We start from the raw sequence: 12,316 nt of genomic DNA, 5'->3' as shown, positions 1-12,316 counted from the left end.
GGGGACGACAGGATGAGATGGTTGGATGGCATCACTGACTCGATGTGCATGAGTTTGGGTAAACTCCGGGAGTTGATGATGGACAGGGAGACCTGGCGTGCTGCGATTCATGGGATTGCAAAGAGTCGGACACGACTGAATGACTGAACTGAACTGACTGAATATTCTACTATATATTTTTGCCAGATTGGACTAATAATCATCTTCCTATTATGAGATATTTAGGCTTTCCCCTGACTTTTAGCACGTATAAGCAATAATGCATAAAACACAACTGAACACTTTATATTTTGCATATATGTCTGAATGCATGTTTAGGACAAATTATCATGCATAAATTGATTTATCAAAGCCTCTATACTTTTTAAATGTTTCAAAATTTTCTCTCAAAGGGCTTGACAACACATAGGCATAGAAATAGTACATACTTCCTCAAACTCATATAACAGATTTCAATCCTTTTTTAATATAAATTTATTTATTTTAATTGGAGGTTAATTACTTCACAATATTGTATTGGTTTTGCCATACATCAATGTGAATCCACCACAGGTATATACGTGTTCCCCATCCTGAACCCCCCTCCCTTCTCCCTCTCCGTACCATCCTTCTGAGTCTTATGATGAGTGAAATATTATATCAAAATGAGATTTGCATTTGTTTTTCACTAAAAATAAATTTCAATTATTAAAAAAATACATATTACATATGGAAAATGTAGAGGGTAGAGGTATAATACATTGACAGAAATATGAACCTTTTTTATCAACTAAGTTTGTCAGAGGGAGGCTCATACTGTTAGCAGTTTATGACCCTTTTGGCCTCTTTGACCAAATACTCCTTTTTAACCCCAGTATCATCTTTACTAGGTAAAGATACTGCCTATGCAGACAGGATGTAAACAAAACAAACCTCTCCAAAACAACCCGGTGCCTTGGATGGGGAAACTAAAGCAATCTTATGGCCCCCAGTTAATAGCCATCAGTGGACAAGATTGACTTTAAGGAACATTGTGAAGCTAGAGAGGTTTTCTTAGGCTCCTTTTTCCCCCTCCCTTTTTTTCTTTTTCCAGAATCCACCACTCTGGACCCTCAAAACCAGCCTGTGGCTCTTGGACCCAAAAGGCAGCCTTTAATTCCTTTTCAAAACAGAAAATTATTGGAGATCATTAAAGTGACAATTAGGGCTATGGTTTATTGAGCATTTAGAAACTGTCAAACCCCATGCTTAGCGTTTCCATATGATATCTCATTTAATTTTCACAATCCTGAGAAAATATTTAATTCATTTTATGGTTAAGAAAACAAACTCAGTGAAGGTAATTCAGCTGCTATTCCATAGCTTATAAGTGGAAGAACAGGGTTTCAACCCAGATCTATGTAACTAAGTCCTGTCCTTAAAACTAATTAATGCTGAATCTATAAACAAATTCTTGTCACTGTGTTAATAATTAAGAGGAATGGAAATTATCTTCTTCCCAAGCTGTTTGTATTTCAAAAGACAGCATTGGAGAATGCAAACCATTCATACCAAAGGAATGATTGAATAACGTTGGGATGAGTTCAGTTTAGTTGCTCAGTCATGTCCAGCTCTGTGTGACCCCACGGACTGCAATATGATAAGCTTCCCTGTCCGTCAACAGCTCCCAGAGTTTACTCAAACTCATGTCCATTGAGTCGTGATACCGTCCATCTCATCCTCTGTCGTCCCCTTCTCCTCCCACCTTCAGTCTTTCACAGCATGAGAGTCTTTTCAAATGAATCAGTTCTTCCCATCAGGTGGCCAAAGTATTAGAGTTTCAGCTTTAGCATCAGTCCTTCCAATGAATATTCAGGACTGATTTCCTTTAGGATGGACTTGTTGGATCTCCTTGCAGTTCAAGTGACTCTGAAGAGTTTTCTCCAACACCACAGTTCAAAAGCATCAATTCTTCTGTGCTCAGCTTTCTTTATGGTCCAACTCTCACATCCATACATGACTACTGGGAAAACCATACCCTTGACTAGACGGACCTTTGTTGGCAAAGTAATGTCTCTGCTTTTTAATACGCTGTCTACGTTGGTCATAACTTTTCTTCCAAGGAGTAAGCATCTTAATTTCATGGCTGCAATCACCATCTGCAGTGACTTTGGAGCCCCCCCCAAAAAATAAAGTCTGCCACTGTTTCCCCATCTATTTGCCATGAAGTGCTGGGACCAGATGCCATGATCTTCATTTTCTGAATGTTGAGTTTTAAGCCAACTTTTTGACTCCTCTTTCACTTTCATCAAGAGGCTCTTTAGTTCTTCTTCACTTTTTCCATAAGGATGGTGTCATCTGCATATCTGAGGTTATTGATATTTTCCCTGGCAGTCTTGATTCCAGCTTGTGCTTCATCCAGCCCAGTGTTTCTCATGATATACTCTGCATAGAAGTTAAATAAGGAAGGTGACAATATACAGCCTTGACGTACTCCTTTCCCTTTCTGTAACCAGTCTATTGTTCCATGTCCAGTTCTAAATGTTACTTCCTGACCTGCATACAGGTTTCTCAAGAGGCAGGTCAGGTGGTCTGTATTCTCATCTCTTTCAGAATTTTCCACAGATTTTGGTGATCCACACAGTCAAAGGCTTTGGCATCGTCAATAAAGCAGAAATAGATGTTTTTCTGGAACTCTCTTGCTTTTTCCATGATCCAGCTGATGTTGGCAATTTGATCTCTGGCTCCTCTGCCTTTTCTAAAACCAGCTTGAATATCTGGAAGTTCACGGTTCATGTATTGTTGAATCCTGGCATGGAGAATTTTGAGCATTACTTTACTAGCATGTGAGATGAGTGCAATGGTGTGGTAGTTTGAACATTCTTTGGCATTGACTTTCTTAGTGATTGGAATGAAAACTGACCTTTTCCAGTCCTGTGGCCACTGCTGAGTTTTCCAAATTTGCTGGCATATTGAGTGCAGCACTTGCACAGCATCATCTTTTTTTTAATATATAGTAACTGAATATATTTTTAATAGTTTAGTTTTTTCTGGTTTGTTTTTCCAAAAGTGTTTTTGCAACGTGACAAATTGAACTTGTGGAACTTGTGTCTATACTGATACTGTTGAGATCTTAACATTTTGGTTTTTTGAAGTACAAAATGAGTGGGATGCAATATATCAGCGTTTTCTTGATAATTAGGATTTGAAATAGCTCAACAGGAATTCCATCACCTCCACTAGCTTTGTTCATAGTGATGCTTCCTATGGCCCACTTGACTTGGCATTCCAGGATGTCTGGCTCTAGGTGAATGATCACATCATCATGATTATCTGGGTCATGAAGATCTTTTTTGTATAGTTTTCCTGTATATTTTTGCCACCTCTTCTTAATATCATCTACTTGTATTAGGTCCATACTATTTCTGTTCTTTATTGAGCCCATCTTTTCATGAAATGTTCTCTTGGTATCTCTGATTTTCTTGAAGAGATATCTAGTCTTTCCCATTGTATTGTTTTCCTCTATTTCTTTGCACTGATCACTGAAGAAGGCTTTCTTATCTCTCCTTGCTGTTCGTTGGAACTTGGGATGGTAAGCACTAAGAAAGAACAGGTAGGCACACATGAGACTTTTTACTGTACTTCTCTGATGTGGGGTAGGTAGGCACTTTCTCTACTTCTACAGAGGCTAACATCCAGTTCTTTAACCTGTCACATCTTTTAACCATGGCATGCATAGTTTTTGGTGGTTGTTATTTCATTCATTCATTCACTTAGTCATCCATTTAAGAAATATTAAGAGTCATATACTGATCTTCCCTGTAGCTCAGATGGTAAAGAATCTGCCTGCAATGCAGGAGACCTGGGTTCGATCCCTGGGTCAGGAAGATCCTCTGGAGAAGGGACTGGCAATCCACTCCAGTATTCTTGCCTGGAGAATCCCACGGATAGAGGGGCTTGACGGGCTACAGTTCATGGGGTCTCAAAGAGTCAGACACGGCTAGGTGACTAATCCACCCACCCACTGTGCAAGGCACTGGAAATGCAATGGTGAATGAGATGGATATTATTATCTTTACCCTCAGGGTTATAGAATAATTAGACATGATGAGTTTCTAAGTATAGAACATACAACAATGGCTATTTCTGTCCACATATGTATTATACCAAAGATATTCTTATATGCTAGTTATAAAATAATTTAAATCACTCTGGAGAGATGCTTAGTTTTCATATGAAGAAGAAGAAATTAATTTTTTAAACCTACAAGAAAGCATTGTGAATTAGAAAGCATTCTTCTGGATGAATTACTTTTTGAATAAGGAACTTAGGAGAGCTTTCAAATCAATATGGCTTATTGGATTCTGTGAATTTAGAAAGGAAATTGACTACATTTTGTTAGAAAAGTAAGAGCACTAGCTCCCCACTTCTTGATAAACTCTGGAATACACACCTCTTTATTTAAAGATGAGCAAAGAGACAGGTGTTTTCCAAGTCATTCAGCATTTAAATGGATCAGTCTCACTGAATACCTTTGCGATTCGAAGGTATTAAATGTTAAAGCAAGGATATTGTTGAATACAAAGCTTACAGTAACAGATCTGTAACAACATATTAAGACTACTTCTTTGACATATCACATTTAGTAGATGCCCTTTTCAGGAGACCACTTAACTGCCCATTTAACAATCCATTCCTTGCCTTTTGCTTTTGAAAGTGCATTGACATTTGCCCTTCTTATTTCTGTAAGCAGTGTCATAAAGCTTAATTTCCATCACAAGGTTCAGCAGCTCAGAAAATTCATACCCTTCTATTCCTCTTGTGTTGAAAAGATACTTTTTTTTTCCAGCAGGGAAAGGGGTAATGAGGTAAAGATTTAGTGTTCATGATTATGAGTGGTTTCTGTGGTTAATCAATTTGTCTTTTTAAAAAGTGTTTTTGGCTGTGTTGTAAGTATAACTCATGTTGATATAAAACATTTTTTTTTTTAGTTTTTAGTTTCTGTTCATTTTAGATAAAATCTTATCATTGGTTAATTAGCATTAACAAAATACAAGTGCTACTAACTCACTTAACCATAATTGATTTTAGTTTCAAACATACTGACATTTTTTGCTTTATTTAAGTATTCTGAATGGATCATTCTTTCATCAATGTTCATTATTTTTCATACCATGTATTTTTCAGTATAAATGGAAGAATATATTTAAGGAATAAACAAATTCAACTTAAAGTTGAGTATCCTCTGTATTGGTTTCCTATGGCTGCTACAACAAATGATCAGTTCATAGTCATTTGTTAGAATAAATAACAGACATTTATTCTGTATCAGTTTGGGAGGTTAGACTTGTGAAGACAGTTTTGCTGGGCCTAAATGAAGGTATTGGCAGATCCCTCCAAGCTCTCTCCAGAGGCTCTACCCCTAGAGCCATTCCTTGCTTCTTCCAGCTTCTGGTAGTTATCCACATTCCTTGGCTTGTGAGCCCATTACTGCAGTCTCTCTCTCCATGGTCATATTGTCTTCTCCTCTTCTGTGTGTCACATTTTCTTCTGCCTCCCTCTTATGAGGGCATGTGATTACATTTAAGGTCTACCCAGATAAACCAAGATAGTCTTCTCATCTCAAGATTCTTAATCCAAGCACACGTGCAAAGTCTTTTTTTCCCACATAAGGCAACATTCACAGTTTCCAGGGATTAAGACATTGATATCTTTCTCGGGGCCACTATTCAACCTACCACTCCTTCCTGAAATACATGCCTTCTGAGAGCTATAGACACTTGTTTTTGTGGGCCTTTCCTTCAAAAGTAAATTTAAAATTATATTTTGACTGCAATAACATAAAGATAAATATTCATATATTCATTGTTATCATTAATATATTTCCATTATTATTATGTTCATTTTTTCCCTCTGATGTTAAAAGAAATGAAAATGAAAACATTTTTGTGGATCCCTAAAAAGTGTTATGGGCTCTAGGCACTCTGCCTAATGGAAAAATCATCCCTGCATATAGAAAGCATATAAGTTTTCTGGATCTCTGCAGCTGATAATATGTTTGTTTGTTTGTTAAGTGTTTTTTATTTTTTTAAAAATTTTTATTTTTACTTTATTTTACTTTACAATACTGTATTGGTTTTGCCATACATTGACATGAATCCACCACGGGTGTACATGTGATCCCAAACATGAACCCCCCTCCCATCTCCCTCCCCACAACATCCCTCTGGGTCATCCCCCTGCACCAGCCCCAAGCATGTAAGAATCAAATCACCAGTCTATGTCCGACGCAGGATACAGCTGATAATATTTTAAAAGTACACAAGCTCAGGAAAGAATTCTAATACGTACACAGGTTCCTTAATTGCACTTGAGTTTTCAAAATTCACATGATTTCTGCTCCAGTTTAGATGTGTTCCATTTTCAAAACTCTATCATTCTTTTATCATACAATCATTAAAAGGAAAAGACAAAATAATGTCAATTTCTTCTATATCTCATTGATATGAAAATCAATAGAAAAATAAAGTGTAGATTTTTAATGTGATAAAATGGTTTTATCCTATATCATCTCACTGCACATTCTGCATGTAACAATACATAGCCCACTGTGTATGTTTCCTTTTTAAATTTTCAAGATTGAATATAAGAGAGAAGTAGCACTAATAACATTGAACTAAATCATACAGCTTCAATGTGGCCTGTTTGGACATCACCCAATTTACACCTTGTCCAAATTAGGTTTCTCAACAATAATGTTGTTCAACTATCAAACAGTTCATAATTGTTAACACATTTCATTTGCGGTGCAGAACTACATTTCCTTTGGCAATACAAGGAGAGTGAGAAATCATACAAATTTTGATTTTCACTGTGTTATGAAAGATTATGCTAATCAAAGAAATCACAGCTTGGGTATCTAACAGCAAATCAAAGTTTGTTTTTTCTCCTTTAGTAGGAAAATGCTATTATTATTGTATACAGCTTTTCAAATAGGAATTCAAAAATCATACATTTTTTAACATGTAAACTTTGTTTGAGTTTAACAAACTCTTCTGATTTACACAATGCAACAGATGATATTTTATATTATATTTTAATACCTCCAGGACAGTTTTAGGTACACCTTTTATATTTATTCATTGCTTTCTTTGGGAGAACAGAATGAGTTCTATATGAAAAGGATAGATGAATGTATCATACATACTTATTAAAGATTATTCCTATGTTTATTTTCAAATTGAATTAATTTTTTATGCTATTGTATAGTTTACAACATTCTAAGTCTCACATAGTTATGAACTTGCAGTAATAATAACAATAGTTAAACTTTTGGCTTCACATATATTGTTTCATTCATCACTCATAACAAAATCTGAAACAGTTTCTTTTATTATTCCATTTTATTGGTGAGGATACTGAGGCACAGAGAAATTAAATAAGTTATAAAGATCACAAAGTCAGATCTGTCTGCCTACAGAGCCTATACATTTAATCACTATATTATACTGTTTCTACATAGACTATCTTCCCATGTTATTATAATATTTTAGTACTCTTTGTTGAAAATGCCAACAATCATACAAAGTTTTGGATGACTGCAAAGTAATAGCCAAATTTGACTAGTAAGACCCATGAATCAAATGCAGAATACATTCAGAAAGTTAACTAGAGTTTGCACTGGATAGTGTGTGTGCAGTTTAGTGGACTGAAGAATGGGATTAAAAATCAATATTTTGATAGCCTTATAGATAAAGCTGTTTGTTTTACTTTTTAACAAAGTAACAGACTAGACTGGTAAACACAGTCAGTTTTATAAATATATGGAATACACAAAGAAGATTTGGGCAAAGAAGATGAATTGTTGTTGGTGGTCTATGACCATTGTTGTTGTTATTTAGTAGTTCAGTCATGTCTGAATCCTTGCGACACCATGGACTGCAGCACTGCAGGCCTCCCTGTCCTTCACCATCTCCCAGAGATTGCTCAAATTCATGTCCATTGAGTCAGTGATGCCATCCAACCATCTCATCCTCTGTCATCCCCTTCTCTTCTTACCTTCTATCTTTCCCAGCATCAGGGTCTTTTCCAATGAGTTAGCTCTTCACATCAGGTGGCCAAAGTACTGGAGCTTCAGCTTCAGCATCAGTCCTTCCAGTGAATATTCAGGGTTAATTTCCTTTAGGATTGATTGGTTTGATCTTGCAGTCCAAAAAGAGTCTTCTTCAACACCACAGTTTGAAAGCATCAGTTCTTCGGCACTCAGCCTTCTGTATGGTCCAACTCTCACATCCATACATAACTACTGAAAAAACCATAGCTTTGACTATACGGATCTTGGTCAGCAAAGTAATGTCTTTGCTTTTTAATACACTGTCTAGGTTTGTCATAGCTTTTCTTCCAAGGAGCAAGCATTTTTTAATTTCATGGCTGCAGTCACCATCCACAGTGATTTTGGAGCCCAAGAAAATAAGAAGATTAATAACTCATAAGATATGTTGTTTTGAATAAAAAGAAAATCAAAGATGAGTCTCACTGAGGAGGTAACAGTAGTGCCACATTACAATCAGAGAACAACATTACAGTCAGAATGGCTGCGATCCAAAAATCTTCAAGCAATAAATGCTGGAGAGGGTGTGGAGAAAAGGGAACCCTCCTACACTGTTGGTGGGAATGCAAACTAGTACAGCCACTATGGAGAACAGTGTGGAGATTCCTTAAAAAATTGCAAATAGAACTACCTTATGACCCAGCAATCCCACTTCTGGGCATACACACCGAGGAAACCAGAATTGAAAGAGACACATGTACCCCAATGTTCATCGCAGCACTGTTTATAATAGCCAGGACATGGAAACAACCTAGATGTCCATCAGCAGATGAATGGATAAGAAAGCTGTGGTACATATACACAATGGAGTATTACTCAGCCGTTAAAAAGAATTCATTTGAATCAGTTCTGATGAGATGGATGAAACTGGAGCCGATTATACAGAGTGAAGTAAGCCAGAAAGAAAAACACCAATACAGTATACTAACACATATATATGGAATTTAGGAAGATGGCAATGACGACCCTGTATGCAAGACAGGGAAAGAGACACAGATGTGTATAACGGACTTTTGGACACAGAGGGAGAGGGAGAGGGTGGGATGATTTGGGAGAATGACATTCTAACATGTATACTATCATGTGAATTGAATCGCCAGTCTATGTCTGACGCAGGATGCAGCATGCTTGGGGCTGGTGCATGGGGATGACCCAGAAAGATGTTATGGGGAGGGAGGTGGGAGGGGGGTTCATGTTTGGGAATGCATGTAAGAATTAAAGATTTTAAAATTTAAAAAATAAAAAACTAAAAAAAAAAAAATATAAAGGAGCCAAAGGCTTTAATTGAAAGCATTGTGTGCTATCCATTGCTGTTTTAAAAATGGGGGTATCTCTATTACAGCATGATATCAAAAGAAGTAAAATAATAATAATACATGTATGAATGTTTGAAGAATAGTAGAGCACTCTTTGACTCACCCCGTCATGCTGTTTAAATCCACAAATCATTTTGATGCCACAGAATCTAAGAGCTGGAAGAGACTGTAAGAGTTCCTGAAAACAGCTTATGAGCTCTGCAGGGTTTCCCTCTACACCTATGCCTAGTAGATAGATAACCAGTCTCAGCATAACACTGTCAGTGATGAGCAGCATGAAAAGTTGTCCATTCCATCATTGTACAGTGATAAATTTTAGATTTTGTTGTTTCAGCAGACTGTATGTACTTCCATTTATTAGGCCTGGTTGGCTTTTTGTAAAGGGCAAGATTAGACTTAACCTGTTCTCCATATGACAGTATTTTAAGGTATTATAAAAACAAAAAATTGTGTTTTTTTTTTCTATTCCTTTGGCTAATCACTGAAGATTATGGTAACCACTCTTCATATGGAATGTTTTCATAGAAAGAACATGCAACTCTTAATTTCCTACCTCCTGTATTTTGGGCCAAAGATCACAAGATGAATCTTGTAAGTTTCAAGTAAGAAACAGTAACCTACTGTGTATCTGCAGCTTTTCCTCAATTCTGAAGTTATCTAACTGTTTTTATTTTTCCTGAAGCAAATTTCCTAAGAAAAACATATTCCTCTGATATTTCAGTATGCATGTTCTTAAGCAATCAGAAAGGAGAATGTCTTTGCCAAAATGGTTTCTTGATTCAGAGGCATTTGAATTTGTTGTATCAGATCACGCATCCATGCAGTTAAAAGGTTTTTCACATCATGGATCAGCCCAGCACACTTTATTTTGACTGTTGATTATATTGGCTTTGTGCCTGCTTTACAGTTTTATCTTCATGTGGGCATCAGTTGCAGTCAGTCCTTAGGATACCATAAACATGAATTTGCGTTTTCATTGTGTGGATCTGAGTCAAGATGAGGTGAGAAGAAGCCTTCTAAAATGAAGGATAGTTTATATTTTATGCCCTGAGACATTCTATTCATAAACTTGAGGCCATTTAACCTTACTTGTCTCTAATCATTTCCTCACACATGCTTTCCCAAACTCTCAAGCCTCTATTGCCTTGAACGTCTTTCTCCCATTCTTCTGATGGGAATACGATTCCCCTCTCTACCCTTCCAACATTTTCCTCGTTTATAATGCTTTCCACTATGTCACTCTTTTTCATGATAAACAACATACCTCTTCTTTGTTCTTGTCCTCTGTTCTCTCCCCAAGACAAGGAAGCTTGTCTAAAAAGTCCTCTGGAGGAAAAGCTACTCATCCTCATGCTTTGAGTAAGGGGAGAGGAGGGGATATTCCTGGAAATAAGTATTAGCTAGCTCTCCTTTGGGCTTCCCTAGTGACTCAGATGGTAAAGAATCTGCCTGCAATGCAGGAGACCTGATTCAATCTTTGGGTTAGGAAGATCCCCTGGAGAAGGTAATGGCAACCCACTCCAGTGGTATTGTCTGAAGAATCCATGGACAGAGGAGCCTGACAGACTATAGGCCATGGGGTCACAACAGCATGACTGAGCAACTAACGCTAGAGAGAGCTCTCCTTTACTTCTTTTAAAACTTTATCTCACCTTCCCGCTAAAATATCTTGTTGTTGAAAATGACTTTACCATTGTCTAACTTACTCCATTACTATAATTTACAGATTTCCTAGTCAGTTTTCCACTGTTTAGTTTTTAGAAGCTCAATCAGCTTCAGTCAGCTCAGTTCAGTTGCTCAGTAGTGTCTGACTCTTTGCGACCCCATGGACTGCAGCACACCAGGCTTCCCTGTCCATCACCAACTCCTGGAGCTTGCTCAAACTCATGTCCATTGAGTCAGTGATGCCATCCAACCACCTCATCCTCTGTTGTCCCCTTCTCCTCCTGCCTTCAATCTTTCCCAGCATCAGGGTCTTTTCCAATAAGTCAGTTCTTTGCATCAGATAGACAAAGTATCGGAGTCTCAGCTTCAATCAGCTTACAGATGTTTTTTCTGGGATAGAAGACAGTTATAGGGCTTCCCAGATGGTGCTAGTGGTAAAGAACATGACTGCCAATGCAGGAGACATATGAGATGCAGGTTCGATCCCTGGGTGGGGACGATCCCTTGGAGGAGGAAATGGCAACCCACTCAAGTATTCTTGCCTGGAGAATCCCATGGACAGGGGGAGCCTGGTGGGCTACCGTCCGTAGGGATGCAAAGAATCGGACACGACTGAAGTGACTTAGCACATATATCTGGAAATTAGGATGAAACAGACAAAAATTTGTAGGACTGAGTCTGGAGTCTGTTGCCACATGCCACTGCCTCTCCTGATATCTAGAGCATATTCACCCATTATCTTCATTTATGCTTCCTGCCTCCTCTTGCTAAATCACCCTAGACAACAATAAGGGTTTGCTCTACCACTGCAAGCAAATTGTTCTTGCCAAGGTCTTCAATGTCTCCTTGTTGATAAATCTAGTTGATACAGTTTTTTTGACATACCAGTTAAAAGCTATAGGCCACTCTTAATTGATCTCTTACTTTGGCTCTTATGACACTACACAGTATTTTTCTCTAGGTTCTCCTCTTATCTCTTTTATCTCTGACCATCCCTTACATGTTGATTTCCCTCCCACTCTATCCTAGGATCGCTTCTGTTTTTACTTTATACTCTCTCCTGTGGAAACAGAATCCCTTGCTTCTTATCTCACTCTATTCACCACCATTACCCTGACTCTGAGCAGTGAGCACAGCAGCAAAGCACAGATGTTAGGAAGCCAGATATGCTCAGTCGCTCAGTTCAGTTCAGTTCAGTCACTCAAGTCGTGTCCGACTCCCGCTTGCACTGAGTGCTGCTCAGTCGCTCAGTCATGTCCAAATCTTT

This window comes from Ovis aries, chromosome X, assembly GCF_016772045.2.
Source record: "Ovis aries strain OAR_USU_Benz2616 breed Rambouillet chromosome X, ARS-UI_Ramb_v3.0, whole genome shotgun sequence".
NCBI lineage: Eukaryota > Metazoa > Chordata > Mammalia > Artiodactyla > Bovidae > Ovis > Ovis aries.
The sequence above is the reverse complement of the archived record's forward strand: the minus strand, read 5'-3'. Positions refer to the sequence as shown.